Below are 18,036 nucleotides of genomic sequence, written 5' to 3'. Positions count from 1 at the left end.
GTGCACTAATATGTATTCTGCTGATCACTTGAGACTCTACCTTGTTGAGATTTCTGGGGTTCTCTCACTTTGCTGCTCTCTCTTCTATGGTACCTGTCTTGAAAACCCTAGGCACGTTGATCTTCCCAAACTCTGAGCTTCTTTTCTCTTTTCCTGGAGTTCACTTGCCTCTATCTAGGTTTCCCCTCATTGAGCTATGCCTGGAAATTCTCTTAAGGCAGAAAACTGGAACAATCTTAGGTTAATCTCATCTATTTTCCAGTGGTCATAGATCACAGGTTTTTGTTGTATGATGTCCAGGGTCACAAAAATCTTGGTTTTATTTATTATTATCTTCCCCCATTTCAAGCTGGATATTAAATTTAGTTTCTCATAGTCCATTTTTGGCACAAGTAAAACTTTCTAAATTCGGTCTATTTTGAAAATTGATGGCAAAGACTATTCTATCTGAAAAAGATACCTTTAAATATAGAGAGCTAAATGAATGAAATTAATAGTTATCCATGCTTATTACATCATGATACTGACTTTTTAGTCCATCCATCAATTACACAGTTTTTTATTGAAATAACAGGTATTATATTTCTATTTTCACTGATGCCAATCTTTGTTCTTAAAAATAAGTAGAAATGTGTTGCATTATTATTTTTAAAAATAAGATTCAAAATCTATCAAAACTATTTCCATGGAAGATTTTTGGTAAAAGTTAACTAAATCTGTGGCAGTATTTTTGAGTGTGCAGATCTGAGAATTTTCATAGGTGACACACCTACATTATTTCCAGCAACAAAATCACATAGCAATGGATTAATAGTTACTTGTTCTCACTGACCAAGTCAGCAAATTGGGTTTTATGTGGCTTGAAACATCAGTGGAAAAAATTGTAAATGTTTGTCTGTATTTTCTGGATTCACATATTCAGAATGTCTTACTAACTGTGATGACTCCATATTATCATTAGAATATTCCAAAGCAGGAAACACCCCTAGTATGAGATTCAAATAGCCTAGACATGTTTGAATTATTTTTGCCTTACTTTTTGTCATATTTGATTACATGCTCATTATTTTTAACCTCTCGATGTACTTGATAAAGAGCTCAAACTAGAAATAAAAATGTCTGCCAATTTTTATTTGTCTGTACATTATAGGTATTATGTTTAGTCCAAGATTTTTTACAAGGTGGCGTGACGTCTAAGGCATGAAGCCCACTGTCACCTCCTCTACACTTAGAACTTCTGTCCTTCTCCTATGAGGACTATGTGACACATTCCTATCTTACCATACAGGTAAATTAAGGCACCAGTACCACTCCATAGACAATATGTTAGGAAAGCTTAATTTTCTATTTTTAAAATTTAAAATATATAATTAAAAGTAATTGTGTTTTGTCCACATTCTACAGCCCAGAAAGGACTGGCTTGGCTTTAAGCTATGAAGTCTCTTATTGATAAACTCAGCTAAATTAGAAGACTCTAAGAAAGGAGAGAAGTAGATTTACAAGACTGTCACTATTGAATAATACCACATAGAAACAAAGAAAAACCACTCAAGCAACTACTGCAACAATAAAGAACTTCTAAGAAAGAACTCTACTGAGAAAAAAGAGATAATTAGGAATTGTACAAAAAAAATTAGGTGGGGCGTCGCCTGTGGCTCAAGGAGTAGGGTGCTGACCCCAAATGCCAGAGGTGGTGGGTTCAAACCCAGCCCTGGCCAAAAAAAAAAAAAAAAAATTAGGTGTATGCAACTACTGGAAAATATAAACAACTCCCTTGCTTAAAAAAGAACAACTCTCTTCCCAAGTCCCCAGGAAGATTGTATGGAAGGAAAGGCTGGGTAAATGGGAACATAGGGAACTAGGATAGGAGGTCCTTAACAAACTGCAGGTAAAGCATTTAGAAAGCCTAGGGAAAACCAGTCTTATTCCCACAGGGCAAGCAAGCCAGGTTCTCTAATCTAAACTACCCATTAGGAGTTCAAAGGATTTAGCCCTGCTAAAGGGCTTAGCCCCGCCCACCGGCTCACCTGTGGTGTGCAGGGATGGCCATAGGGACTTTGCCTGTTTGGAGTGCCACTGCATTCCTTTCATCTTCTGTGGTCTTAATGAGCCCCCAGGGATGGCATGCAGTGTGCTTTCCCCTGGATTGAGGGAGGGTGCCAGCCCTAAGAGATCAGCCCATTTATCTCTCGCAAGGTACAAAGCATGGTTTTCAAGATGCGGTGGTCCTCAGGCTTCTACCCTGTCCATACTAGATTGTTCCAGAAAGATGTAGGAGGACAAATGGATCTGAAAAGAACATTATTCTGCAGATGATATAGGAAATCCTTACCCCAGGCTATTGTGTTGACTTGGCTTGTCACTTTCCTTCTGTATTGGAATACTTTGTGTTTTTTCACCAGAGCCTTTGAAAAACCTGAAGTCCACAGAGTCAAGATGAAGACCTCCAACACCTTAGTCTCTGTATTTTTTAAAGTTTTGGTCACTCCACCCCTGTGATAAAGTGATCTTTGACATTTGACATCAGCCTCCACCCGGGAGGGTCATGCAGTCCAACTTCATCACTGCACCTCGGAGGAAAAGGTGTCAGGAACTACTTTGCTGCCCAGGAGCCCAAGCAGATGGTCATCAGTGCCTCTTCCTTCTCCGAAAAGAGCCACAAGCTTAGTGATGTCAGCTGATCAGCCTAGCAACGAGTTTCAAGTTTCAAGAAGCTCTTCTTTTCCTGCAAATAAGCCTCAGTTCTATCTCCAAGAGAAATGTCTCTGTGCTACAGGGGCAGGTGGCAGATGATCCAAGAAAAATATGAGAACACTGAAGATGGAATACAAAGAATTCTGTCTACAAAGACGACAAATGCCAAAGAATTTTGGAATCATTTCTTTATTGAAAAAATCGATACTTCCCTCTTTTTACTTTATGTCTTGGGCATCTTCTTTAGAACTATTGGCAAGATAAGAGGAAATGGAGAAGTATGTATTGATTTAGAAACATCCAGTATGATGTTTATTCCATCTCCGATATGAGACAGCTCTGCAGAAGTAGCAGAAAGCGATAAAACACACTTTACAAGGCATGCTTTTCATTTTATGATGTTTTTAAAGATGTGGTCCATGTGCAGATGATTGGTGGTGATAGATGGATAGATGTGCAGAGATGAATGCCTCTACATACACGCATGCACTTTTATTTTACGTCATAACTAGTAAGTTTCATTAGTGCCTCCAAACCATGATTTCAAGTATATCTTTTTTTTTTAGAGCAAGCCTAGGTTTTTAAGAGAAGTAGTTTGCAAACTATTTACAAACAACCATGAGGCAAATAGTTGTGTTAAGTAACAGGCAAAAGGGGCAAAATAATGTGAGTGGGATGTCAGAAGCTGAGATTTGAGAAACACTGCATTACATTGCTTTGTGGTGGTATGTGTTTACTGTAAGGTCTTTGCTGACAAAGATTTTTACATCCTATAATAGCTCAGGTTTCTGAGAAGCAGAGCCCAGGGCAGGGATTTTTGTATAGATGATTTACTGAAGGGATGCTTTCAGGAAAAGCCTTTGCAGGAGGAAGGAAACCAAGGTAGGGCAGGAGAAGCAGCCAGGCGAATCATGGTTTTACAAGAATCTTAGGTGCTGACTGTCTCCACAGGGAATTTTGGTGTGTAAATGCAACAAAAAGATTGCCTTGCTCAAGGGCAGGGAGACAGCTGTCATAGCCTCTGTTCAGTCTGTACTGGCCAGAGGCTGCTTGTGGGAACAGCATAATTCCTTACGCATCTACTGGCAAGGCAGCAATTCTCTGGGGAGGAAAGCCACAGACTCGGCAGTCAGAGAGTACCTACACTGGTCTCCTAAAGAAACCTGGGCAGGGAACCAAGACTAACTTCAACACAAAGTTAGGCAGGAGAAAAGAATACTGAAAAGAACAGAAAGTACCCCAAGCACATTGAAATAGCTGCCTGATAGCTTTTAATCCATGAAGATGTTGTAGCCAGTAGGCAGCAATAAGAACACACCATTTATGGAAACTCATTGCAGAAAAGGAAACTTATCAATCGTTGGAGTCATCTTAACTCTCCGTGTACTGGTATCATGTTTTCTATGCCAGCCTTCTGGGCCTGATGACATTAGCTTTACAGTAATTTGCTAGTGGTAAGGGACTGCCTTGTCTGATGCGTGGATGGGTACCTGCCCTGAGTGTTTCATGAATGTGGTCCTGCTAAGTTATCACAAGAACGAAATCCTTCCTCTTCATTAGAGAGTGTGTAACACAGGGATAAAATGTGCATCATCAGTTAGAAGCTTGGCAGCCACTCAGGAGAGAGAAAGATCTGCTTCCGGCAATGGCTGACCTACTTCAGGGCATGCCAATTCATTGCAGTTGACCACATATTTCCGCCTAATATCTTGTGAACACCAACCGGATGCATCTGATTAAGTGCTCCCAGCTCTGGCTGTAATAAGTGGCTCGCTGGCAGCGTGCCTTCACCCAGCTATTCTGGGAGCTGGGCCTGGGGCTGTTGAGGCCTGGCAGGCACACCTCTAAGGATTTCTGAACCAGGCCAGGTGCCTGCCAATCCTCTGCTTCATTATTTTATTCTCCTCCCCCCCCCTCAAAGCTTCCTTTTTTTCTGCCCACTTTCCCTCCCGGGCACGCCGACCTCGCCTCACTTTGTTCTCCCATGGATGCTCTGTATCTTCATTTGGCCCGACTGCCTCATTCAGAGCAGCACAGAGAGCCCCATGCCAGCATCAACTGGAATTCCACTTGCAGTGAGAACATTTATTAGATTTGGTCAAGGACAACCAGTTTGGGTCCCTGGCAAGCAAGCTTGTCCAAAGTGTTTCCTGTTGGAGATAATGAGAGATGGTTTGGTGATTAACAACACTTCCTCGTAGAGCCAGACTCAGTGCATTTGGTACTGTCACTTACTGGCTGTGTTGTCTGGAGTAATTTACGTACTTTCCCACGACTCAGAATGATCATCTATAAAAGAGGAATAATAACAGTACCTGCTTCATAGGGTTGATATGAGGATTAAATGAGTTAATGCCTATCAACAACTATAAATAGATCCTGGCACCTGGAAAACCTGTTGATGAAGTATTAGCAATTTTCATCAGCATTATTTATATAGCTAATATCACTTTTATTATGTAGCAACTGCAAGCCTTTACTCTTCTATGAACAACTGATGAATTCTCATCGTAACCCTGAATTATTCTGTTCTATCTTGCCAGTCACAAAATTACAGCACAAAGAAACTACCTTTGTCTCACATTAATATACACATTTTATTAAGCAATTAAAAAGAATGAGTTTGATTTAGTTCTCATTACTTGGAAAGGTGTAAAAGACATGTAATTGAGGAACAATTGAAAATCAGAACACAATATATAAAATATGATATAATTGTATGATCCCATTTTGTGTTAAAACTCTTCTATGTGTAAGGATGTATGTGATTATAATTACACAGACATTATAATGTGAAGAACTTTATTAATCTTTCTGATAACTAGTGCAGGATTTACTTTGAGGGAAGGGACTATATTTGTTGGAGAGAAGCTCTGAAAAGCTTAGCAAAGGAAAGCCTCATTCAGGTGATTCCACCTGCCTGGTGCCATGAGATGGATGAGAGAAGTCCATTAATAATTAAAACTAGAGCCTTTTCCATAGCTTTTCATTTGCAGATAACAACTATATTATATGAATGGCTGACTCTTGATATTTTCAAACTATAAAGCCTAAGTCCTTGAACCATATTTGTATTTCATTTATGAAAGTATGAAATCTCTTGAGAGTCAAGCTTAAACTACTACCATCCATTAATGCTGATAGAGATGGATGCCATTATCTGCAGGAATGTGCTGAAATCCTGCCATCTTGTGGCCGACTGAGACATGACAGTTGTTGATTTTCTAGATGGGACGATTCAGCATGGGAAATAGCAGTTTGCCAGGAATTCCTGCTTTAGAATCAGTCTTCTTCAACACACTGAGGAGAAACTGACCTACTTCCTTCCAGATCCTCCCTTTGATCCTCAGCATTTCATCTTCTGAAAAAAAAATAGATTTTATTCTTTTCCAAAAATATTTTTATCTTGTGAAAGGCTAGATTTATAATCTGTGTACCCAAACGATTTTGCCACTAGAAGGCATGTGCTGGATTTTCTTTAGAAACATATTGGATATTTTGGTTTCTTTGAATTTTAGGAAACAGAGACAAGCAATGAATACCTCCCACGTGCTTTCCTTGCTTCTCTTTCCTGCAGCCTGATTGCATTCTGCCTTGGAACGTATTTCTAAACACACAGATATCAACCAGGAATCCATTAGCAGGCGTGTAGGTAAACAAAAGATAAGTAAGTGATGAGATGGTGATTCTTCAATGAAAGTGCAGAAGACCTATGTAAAACTACACTCTGAATCTCAGTAGATGACAAAGACAGGATTAACGGGGATCTCACCAATTACTTTAATCTCATTTTTCCTAGTAATGCCTAAAGAATAAGGAGGGATCTATTACTGAAAGCCACACACAGATCCTGCAAATGTAGACAGTAAAGTAACATACTTGCTATTAGGCAGATAACACGGTGACCAGGCAGGCTTTCTGTGAAAACAACAGGTTTGGTGCATACATTTATCGTAATTTGATTAGATTTTTTTAAAAATACTAATATCCTAGAACTTAAGTTGTTATTAAGTTTTAAATATTTAAAATAATTATTTAATAATTAATGCCAATAATTGTATTAATAATTAATTTCAAAATTAACATAATTTTAATAATTATAAATCATTAATAATATTGACAAATGTTAAAATAAGATAATATTTAATATTACAATTGAATGAAAATGAGCTATTGGTCCTGCTAATCTTTAAAACAACCCTAAGCACAGAGGAATAAGAATATTTCTAGGTATTTCAAATTATTTAGTTACAATTTTACATTTCTTCTTTTCATGCTTATAAAAGCAAACGCCTAAGGGCCATCATGGAGACTGTGAATTGTTCTGGGGAAACTTTTTGTTGTCTTTTTTCTTATGTAATTCCTAGCAGTAATCACACTCAGAGGTTAGGTGAAATGAGGATGTGAGTGAAATATTTTGTGTGTGTGGATCATTTTTATTGGTAAGAAGTCGAGTTGCTGGTACTGGTTGTACTTTATATAGTAATGACTCATTCTTGTAAATCACAATTCTATAAACACTTGAGTTGATGTAGAACTTTTGAGACAGTAAATCTTCATGAAATTTAACAGAGTGTGCTTTTGTTAGTTCTGAAGTTCTGCAGAAGCCCTGGTGTGCTAGGGCAGATTCCTGGGCCCCCTGACCGTCCTATCCAACCAGATCCTCTGAGAATGTGTCCCTGGACTCCCTACATTTTTGGCAGTCAGGACAGATGACTCTTGAGCTCACCAATATTGGAGAACCATTGCTCTAAAACAGTAGTTCTCAACCTTGTAGCGATCTTTAGGAAAAAATGATGCCTGATTTCATCCCTGAGCTTCTGAATTAAGTGATCTGGTGTGTGTCTGGGCTTTGCAAAGCTTCCCCAAGTGATTTTAATGTGTAGCAAAGTCTGTCAATCAATAAAGGGCTAGATAGTAAATATTTTGGGCTTTTGTGGGCAATGAGGTTCCTTCTGTTGTAGCTTGAAAGCAGCCATGGAGCTTATGGAAACAGACTGGCATGGACTGTGTTCCAGTAAAACATTATTATGTACAATAACGGGCAAGGGGCTGGATTTGGCTGGCAGGCTGATGTTTGCGGACCACTGGTCTAGGACTTAGGGAAGACCGATTCCTAAGGCCCAGCCTAGACTGACTCAAACTACACATTGTATAATATGTGTGCATTAAAATTTGAGAACACTGCTTTTGGAGGGAAGGGTGGTATAGTGAGCACATAGCCAGTACTTTGCACATTCTATACCACTCTCGTGGCAGATACTCCAGTAAGTAGTGGCACCCTCTTCAGCAATGTCTACGGACAACTTCAGAATTACTCTTAACGCTCCAGGTAGTATCACTCACTCGCTATGCAACATGGGGCCTAGCAGCTAACTCCCCTGTCTCCCTGTATTCAATGAAGAGGTCTAGAAGATTTTCTAAGCTCTTCTTTTTTTCCTAATGTGTCATTCTGACTAAACGTGGCCTAAATAATGGGGGGAAATAGTATTATTTAAAAAATTAAACTAGCTGAAAATAGAAACTAGAAAATATTTTTTCTTGCTTTAGAAATTGAGAAAAATATCCTAATGCCACATTACCAGGGAGAATTTGACAAGTCTGCAAAGAGAAGAGAAAGCTTTCTCCAAAGAAATATAACTCCTGTCGCCTAGAAAATACCGCGTAACCATCCGGAGGGAAACCAAAGATGACGCTGCAGGGTCATTTTTTTGTTTGTTTGTTTTAAATTTTGAAAGAGGACTGTTCCAATACATCAAAGAGAAAGGAAAAATGCACACAGGAGAATGGACACATACACCCAAAATAGGGGTGGAATTTGAATATATAAATTTAACTTAAGTTTTTTTCCACCGATATGAAAGAAATTTGCTGCTTCCTCATGAAAAGATAACTCTTCTCCCCTATTGCCAATATTTAGTAAAGCAGAAATATGAATCTCCCCCCAAAACTTTGAGATATAGTTTATGTGATAATTTTATGTATTTACACAGTAAAAAAAAGAACCTCCAAAGCCTAATATTTGTGCATATTAACATATGTACAAGTTGTGGGTTTATACTTGTACCTTGATAAGTGATGATTTTATTTGTTTACAAATGTCTGCAACTTTAGCCAAAAAAGCAATACAACATTTAATCATTTTAGAAAAGATAACTGTTGTGAAGTTCAGTGATTTATGGTCAGCACTCAAATGCATTCCCTGCTCTTCAGCTGTTTGGAGGAGGTGCTGGGAGACGCAACACCCTTCTCAGTTTTAGTTCACCTTGACCCGGGTCAGGGCTGTGGTGGGGTGATCCAGCCTGTGAAGGTTTGTGTGCTCCGAGGGAAGTACGTGCTCAATGACCATGGAGATTCCAATGGTCTGACAACTGCTCTCACAGTCACTGAATGGGGCATTCCACATTAAGGGGCCATTCAGGCAAAATAGCACTAAATTTGAACCCCTCTCTGCCATTGAAAGGTTCAAGGAAAGACTTTAATAGAAGAGAAAAGCAGAATGGAGACCGACCAGGAGTCAGCTCCGTCAGCACCATCCGCTCTGCACCCACATAGTTGCAAAAGGCTTTACAGTACAGCTGGAATGGGGAAGTGAGCCCCAACTACTGAGCACTGCCTGGGGGCTCTTCTCTAGTGTGGTCAGGCTTATGGGCAGGGTGTTTCCAGGAGCTCTGGTCTTGAGGCTCTCCAGGAATCTGGGGAGGGGATTGCTCATTTTCTAAAAGGGCTGCACTCTGGCCAGAGTTCTGAGAATTCCTTTCCCACACCGTTTACTATTGCTTTGACTTGGGTCAAGTCCCTTACCTCCTCTGAGCTTCAGTTTCTTCGACTGAGAGAAACAATCTCATGCACCAGGATTGCTTCAAGCATTAAAGGGGATGAAGAAAATAAAATGCTAAATTCATACTACACATCAATAAAGCAGAGCTTCCTTCCTGGGCTTCTTAGTTTTGTTGGAGAAGTGAAATGTTTTTCCCTGATGTGTGCCTGGTGATAAATATATTCTGTACACAAAATTTTAAATCCAGCAGTGGTGTAAAGACACCATCATGTCTGCAAGTAAATAGTAATGAATGAGGAGAGTTCACAGGCACAGCCTGAACAGGGGTTTGCGTTGTTAGTCTAACAACTACCAAGTTCACTGTCTTATCTCTCTTCATCCTTTAACGTATTGTGGGTGATCCCACAATTTTTCAGTCACTTTTAGGTATTATAAGAATCTCTCTCTTTTTTTTTAGACCTTGCCAAATCTAAATAAAAATGTTAATCTCACTTTTGTATCAAAGCTTGTTTCCTTTTCCCAGCCTGGCCCTGACACGTGGCTTGGGGACATGCAGTGGGGAAGGGGTATGATTAGGGCCACACTTAGCGCAAAAGCCACCTGTGGGTCTTAGGCTCCCAGACAAGACTGTCAAGAGGAGGCCTGGCTGGATTTGAGCTATTGCTTGTGCATCCTGACCAGGCGTTTTGGACAGAATCAATCAATGCAGCTGAGGAAGATGGTGGCGAGTATATATTTTTTCTTGTTATTTTTCCTAGCTCTTTCATGCCTATTTCTTCATTTTCTCTTTTGACTCTGGCTCCTCAGAGGAGAAGAGAGGGTGGATAGTGTATTTCCAGAAAAAATGCAACTAGTATAATACAGCTGATGGTGTCCTCCTATGCCTCAGAAGTCTAAAATGCTACCTGTTGGCATGGGGCTTTGATGCAATTTTTTGAGTATATTTGCATGAGGCTTTGATGCAATTTTTGAATAGCTTCAGATCCTCATTCACAATTCCAACTGAACTTGTCTCCGAGGAGTGCAGCCGAGGTGATGCACACACTGTGTGTGCTCAGTCCCCAGGCCCCAGGTCTCAGCAGTCCATCCTCAGCCTCTCTCTGCTAGCCATCATTCTAGCAGAAAGCCCTTTTGAGTAGGGTCTTATTTCCCGAAGCATCTCATTGGTCCATTGGACAATATGACCTCCTTGCCTTCACCAATGACTGTAGTGCAATTTGACCACCTGTCCATGCCTGTTGAGTTGCCCTGTCTTCACAGAGCAGCTGTAAGTCTCTTTCCTTCATTCTTCTCCAGACAAGAGGTAAGCACCCCTCTCTTTGTTCACATACAACTGGGGGTATACATGCCTATTTCCCCCAAGAACTCTCTTGTTAAGTTCTACTCTAGTGTCAGACAGAAGCAAGCCTGAAATTTCTTCATCCCAAGGGGCCTCCTGCTGGGAGCATCTTTGTAATTACCTCCATTCTCTGTGGAATTCTTCTCATTGGGCTTGTGATGGTGGGTGGAGATGAGGGGTGAAGAGTTTTAGGAGACAGATTCATATTAAATTTTAAAAGTGTTTAAAATTGTTTAAAAATAATACTTATTTCAGTGACACTAAAATGTCCTGCTTTGTCAAAACGATTTTTTTAGGGTGAAGGAGCTGATTACCTAAAAGATGATAAATATAGAGAGAAGAGACAGTTATCTATGTTAACCTCACCTAAGGCAACACACGGAACAGTCTTAGAGGGACAGGGGCTCTTGACCCTACTACCATCACTCTTCCAAATGCCAGGGAAGTGACGGTTTCTTAGAGAGAGGTAGTTTTCTATTCCTTTTCCCACTCGTGAGTTGATGACCAGCACGGAAGAATCTTATATCTCATTTCTTTGAATTCATAGACCATTGACAGCTCTGGAAACACTCTGCCCATCATCAACACAGATATTCATACTGATAAATACAATCTAATCTTATGTGTTGACCATAGCTTAGGAAAATATTTCAAATGTATAGGAAGTGGCTCTAGATAGAAAGGGGTGGCTTAAGACTGGGGCACTTGGAGGAAGAACAAAACCTATCAGAAAATTGGAATGGGGGGAACCAGAAAACTAGAGATAACCAGAAAACGCCCTTGGGAAATCCTTGTGAAAAGCACTCCTGCTGTGGTTTTCAGAGACTCAACTCTTATTCAAACCATAAATAACAGTGAAAGGTGATAAAGGGGAAAGATGGAGAAAGAGAAGCTAGAGGCTCTGAGCTACTGCTCACTCCAGGATCAGTTATGATACTGATGATGAAGAAGAAATTAACCCTCCCTGTGAGGTGGAATTGGTATTACTCCTCTTTCCAAGTAAGAATGGAAACTGGTCTCCAAAATGCTCTCAGCTTTGGTCTCTAAAGCACGCAAAGTATGGTCACTGCAGGAACTTAAAAATTTCAGCCACCAACTGACCGGTAGTTGTAGTACAGCCCAGTCACCCACTGGTGACACAACGTGTTTGAACAGCTGTTGGGACACATTTCATAGAGATGAAGCTAAGAGATAATTTATCAGTTGTGTTTTGCTCTCCATGGTCTATCCTGTACTTAGCTAGATAATGACCAATTCTAGTTTTCAGTAGAAAAGATCATCACTGACAGTATAATTTATGACCTCATCTTTCACGGTATTTGATACGCCTTTGCTTTAAATTGCCATCTCTTGTAACATCACCATTGAAAAACTGACCATTATTTTAGCCAGTCTGCATTACACACTGTTTGATGCAGTAAATCAGTCCTCGGTTTGTTACAGGAAAAAAAGGCATTTCTCCAGAAAATGACACTAAATTTACAGTTATAAGAAAACTGAAAAGTATAATCCATTTTGCTTTTTGTTCTGCTATCTAGAGAGTAAAAGCCAAATGTAATGGCTTTGTTGACTTTAATTTTAGATGGTCAGTTTGGAGTTTTCTCTCTCTCTTTTAATTGATTTTATGTACTTAAAAAAACTTAAATTTTGAATGTTCTCTACTACATGCATATTAGTATACTTTATTCAGAAATGAACAGAAAATGGTACAACTTCACAACAATTCTTTCAAAACAATTCTTATATAGGTAACTTATGATCAAAGAATTCATTTATTCACTAATTATTTGTGAGAGGCCCGCGACGTGTCAGGCAATGCTCTAGTTTGTGGGCAAATAATAGTAAGCACAATCCCTGCTCTTGGGGAACTCACATCTGCATGGAGTCCTTTGGAATGAAATAATACATCTCAGGCCAGCCAATTCCGAACAAAAGCTTTGTGATTGTTGAAGATGAAGCAAGATGCGAGTTACAGGTTGATGACATCTTGTCAATCTTTTCCTTTCGGGATCTCTGCCAGTGGCAGCCCAAGAGTAAAAATCAGAAAACCATGATGACAGTGGCTTTAGGCAGTGGTGGGAGTTCAGGCAGTGGAAAACGGCAACAGGAAAGAGGGTGCTGGAGAGATGACGGCTGTGTAATGAGAGGAAGCTCAGCCGCAGACCTCTTGGCTCACAAATGCTCTTTAGTTTTGTCCTAGCCTCTAGCCTCACAGTTCCCGACATTAAAGTGTGACCCCGATGGTCCCTTCTTCATTAGCAGAACGTGCACTGCCTGTCAGCATGGGCCTTCGCACTGGGTAATGGGTGCCAGGCAGCAAAAGCTGTGGAAAACTTCAGCCCTCAATCAGCTCTGGCTCACCATTCCTTTGGATGAGTTCAAATAGCAGGTAGGTCAAGTGTTATCGCTTCCATTTTATCTAAGAATAGAGACCCAGAATTTTTTATAATTTGCCCAAGGTCCCAGCGTTAATTGATATCAGAGCTGAGTTCCTTTTCTTATTCTAGTGTTTTCCGTCCTTCTTCAAGACTTGATCAACAGGAAGTGGGGGATTTTCCAGAATAAAAAGCAGTCATAACCTAACTTAAAATTATTTTAAAGCAAAATTTATTTTTTTAAATTTGTTTACTTTTTAAGCATCAGATCGTACAGGCATCTTTAATATTCAACTTAATAGAAATAAATTAGAATTTCCAGAATGTAGCTTTCCTTTTCAAGCGCAATTTAAAAATTGATGTTATCTTGTGGTTAAGTTCATGAGTGATAAATTGAACGCATACTCACGATAAAAATAAAAAATTGCTTTGCTAATTAACTAGAAAGAGAGGCAAAGGTGTTAGGATGGTCTTTTGGATAGTTTCATTGATTTCAAGTAAGAATCACCTCTTCAGACAACTGACCTGAAGAAATCCTACACGTCCTTCCCATTCTTAGTTTATTTTTGTTCTTTTTTTGCTCATTAGGAAAACTCTACTTTACTAATGATTGACAGTGCAGGAAAGATATCGACCCTTCTGACACCTGCCACATAAGTGTATTTACATGTGCACTTCAGGCTTATGGTAAAATCAGCAGCAGCACGTGTATCCATAATGCTATTGCCAGATGATTGATCCCCCATCGACTAAGTTATCAAAAGCTTTTTTTATTAGAAGGCATAATGAGTCAGTTTTCTATCAAAGAAGTGGTACAACCCATGTACTTAAATTGCCCCAGATTTGGCAAAGATCTGAAATACGGGAAACCTGCGTCTACCCTGTGTGACAATAATGTTTTAGCACATTTGTCCCCCAGCCTCTACCCAGTAGCACCATCCATGAATTTTTGATACACTCAACAGAAAATAACCTAAAATCTGACTGCTTGCTTTTATAAAAAAAAAAAAAAAATCCTGGTTTGATAGCTGCTTAGGAGAGGCTATTTCAACAACAGTGGAATGGAAAATTAGTATTTATTCAACTCTAGACATCTTTCATTAAGCCAAGTGTTCTGTACACATGATCTCATTTGGTTCTCATAGGGGGTAAGATCAGTAGCTGTTCTCTCCCCTGTTTTACAGTGACAGGACCTGAATTTTTATTTTTATTTTTCTTGAGACAGAGTCTCACTTTGTCATCTTGGGTAGAGGTCCATGGCATCAGAGCTCACAGCACCTCAAACTCTTGGGCTCAAGAGATCCTCCTGCCTCAGCCTCCCAAGTGGCTGAGACTACAAGCACCCACCACAAAGCCCAGCTAGTATTTTCTACTTAGTAGAGATGGAGTCTTGCTCTTGCTCAGGCTGTCCACCCAGATCAGGACCTAATATTTAAGCGTAGGTTTATTTGGCTGTTTGCCCCACACCACGTTACCTCCTTCAGAAGGGAGGCTTCACTCTTCTGAACCTATTGCCTATTTTTTACACTTGTTGTTGTGTTGTTACTCCCCCCCCCAAAAAAACTGCCAACCCATCCATTGGTTCCTAAAATTTACTGCCTATCAGAATCACTTTATGTGCTTTTAAAAATGCTGATTTCTGTGTATCCTACTTACAGACATGACAAAGCAGAATCATCGTGAGTGCAGCCCAGGCATCTGCTTTCTTTTTAACAAGCACCCAGACAATTCTCATTAGCTGAATCACACGGGACATTCTGAGAAGCAGCTGCATTATTCCAAACATAAATGACTGGAGCCTTAGAGGAAATGAAATGTCTAGATGTTCAGTAGGCACATGTTTTGTCAGGGAGAAAGTAGACCTACCAGAGGACATTCGGCACGTTAGGGAGGTGACAGTGCAGAGTAGAGGAAAGGCAGGGGAGAGGGGGTCACTGTGGTAAAGACTAGATCAGTCTGCCCATGCTGGACCTAGAGCCGACGCTCTATCAAGGGGTTGGCAATTTGCTTTCTCCCGTCCTTTTTCCTATCTGTGGTTATCTTGTTCATCATCCCAGGTTTCTCCTGGGACACCAGAGAGTTATTTGATAATTCTATCAATTTCTCTCTGTAACATGTAAGTGTCTAGAGAAATTTGCTTGATGAAAGAGGCTTGGACTGCATGCAAGGGTCCTCAAACTTTTTAAACAGGGGGCCAGTTCACTGTCCCTCAAACCATTAGAGGACCAGACTGTGGGTCCCGGGATGAGTTGGCTGCTAAGCAGGACAGGCAGTGGTGGCAAAAATACCTGGTGGGCTGGATAAATGTCCTAGGCGGCAGCATGTGACTCACTGGCCATAGCTTGAGGACACCTGGCACTAGAGCAAAGGTAGTATCTCTTCCTGAATGTGGGCACAAGAATACACAGGACTTTTCATTTTCCTTAAGTAGCCCTCCCTGGCACGTGCCCGTAATGCTCGTGATGGTGAGAGTAAAACGATTAGACCCTGACACCCTTAAACTCCTGTGGCCTGAGGGAGGGTTTCTGGCTTCAAAAAGGACATAACAGAGTAGGTGTGTTTCTAGGGGAAATTTTTTTTTTCGGTTTAGATCCCCATCAGAAATATATCCTTTCCTCCCAAAAGCATACTATTAATAGAAGAAGGTATCATTTAGCGATGAAGCTCTCGCTAACTGTTAAAGGACTTATAGGTGTAAGCTCACATTTAATCCCGACAACCCCTCTGTGGGGTGTGTATTAATAGCTCCTACTCACACATGATGAAATGGAGCAATCAGGAAGTTCAGAAAGTCTGTTTCCTATCACATAGGTGGGAAGTAGCAGAGCCTAGTTGAAATCAAGGCTGGAGTCGGCCCTCCGGACTTGGCGTTTTATTGAAGGATTTCCCTGGGCTCACTCAGCAGCACCACGAGCACCGGCAGATGTGGGACTCGGGAGAGAGATGGGGATTCAGTACAGAGCCACAGCACTGAGAAAGCTAATCGCAAAGTTGTTCTGAAATAACAGGCCAGGGAAGAAGTGGGCATTTTTCAGAATCTACAGGGGCAAGCAAAACCTTATAGAAGTACCCGCCACCAAGTCTTAAAGCGATTACAATGTGACATACTGAGAATCTTTTACAAATTGTGATAAAAGTGCTGATGCAAGAAACGATATTACTGCACAGACTTGATCAGGACAGCATAGAAAACCCGAGGAAAATTCAGCCTCTCTCAGAAAGCACAGGAAAAAACCAAATGCAGAGCGGCCAGTCACTGAGGTCTTCTCCCTCGGTAAGTCAGAAGAAATGACTAACTCTTGTTCCATCAAGGGGTTTGAACTTTCTCCATCTTTCTCAATACATGGCTTTTTAATGCTAGCAGATCCAAAGTTAGACCAACTCCTCCTGATAGTGCTATCAACTGGCAGGATTGCTCATTCCTTCCTTGACTATTGCAGCCTGATTCCAATGTTCAGTGCAGACATGCAGACAACATTGGCATCTACTGGAATGTACTTACCACACGGTCCTTGACATTCCTTAATGGCAGAGTCTAGGCCTGAATTAATTTCTTCTCACTGTCATAACAAATTACCAGAACTTTAGTAGCAATGAAACAATACCGATTTATCATCTTCTCTAGTTCAGAAGTTTGGAATGGGCGTCCTTGGGCTACAATCAGGGTGTTGTGGGGCTGTGTTCTTCCTGAGAGGTCTTGAGGAGAATTTGTTTTCGTGCCTTTTCCAGCTTGCAGAGGCTGCCCTCTTTCCCAGACTCTGACCTCCCTACCTCCAACTTCAAAGCCAGCAAATTCAGGCTGCGTTCTTCTAGTGCTGCCGTCTCTGGGTCTGTCTTCTGGGTCATGTTTTTGCTTTTAAGGCCCCTCCTGATTACACTGGGACACCTGGATAATCCAGGCTACACTCCCCATGTTACTCTCAACTCATTAGTAGCACTAATTCCACCTGCAACCTCGCCCCATGCCCTGTGCCCTGTAATGTAGCATATTCACATATGATGGGGGTTGGAATGAGGACATTATTTTAAGAAACAAAGCTCTATAAGGTATTTTTACATTTTATGCTTTCATGGTGTTCATATTCTTGAACATTACACAGGCCAGCTTCTTCATTGTGAAAGTAGTTGAGATTTTCTTTTATTCATAAAAAGACTAGTAAATAAGCTTCCTTAAAAATGATAGATTTAATATTAGGACTCTTGGAATCAAATAAAAGATTCTACTGTCCCTTTAATTTTGCCCCAGCTCATCCACTTACAAAGGAATTAATTCTCCTTTAAAAAATAATTTCTTTTAATGAGTTGAGTACAAGATTGTGATTCTTAAATGACATATTTATTTCAAGTATTACATAATAAATCAAACTTGTTAATGTCAAACTTGAATTTTGTGGAAGATGATGTTTTTTAAACATAGTACTTTTTCTCATATGACACATACCATTTGATGAATTAAGGAATAGCATAAGTAGAAAATATAACTAAATAGTTATAAGTTATTTTTTAAAAAGTTTGTATACCTAAAAATTCTTTTTTATAAACATCTAATCATTCTCATGCAAAAGCAGAAAAATTCCATTTTCTTATCTCTTACTCTAGTTAGAAAGTGTACAGCAGCATAACTTCCAGCGTAGAATAGATGAAAAGAATAAATCGTTGACCCAAGAGGAGAAAAGAAACATTAAAGTTATAAAATTAATTGATTTGTAAATTAACATTCTTTCTTGTATATCTAATTCCATACGCATTTACTAAACACTAGGGAAACGTGTCCTTAGTAATGTAGCATTTTGGAGGAAAAAGCTCACAAGCAGTTGGAGAGGTGGAAATATTTAAATATTTAAATG

This window comes from Otolemur garnettii, unplaced genomic scaffold (assembly GCF_000181295.1).
Source record: "Otolemur garnettii isolate 467f Iridium unplaced genomic scaffold, OtoGar3 scaffold00124, whole genome shotgun sequence".
NCBI classification, from domain to species: domain Eukaryota; kingdom Metazoa; phylum Chordata; class Mammalia; order Primates; family Galagidae; genus Otolemur; species Otolemur garnettii.
The sequence above is the reverse complement of the archived record's forward strand: the minus strand, read 5'-3'. Positions refer to the sequence as shown.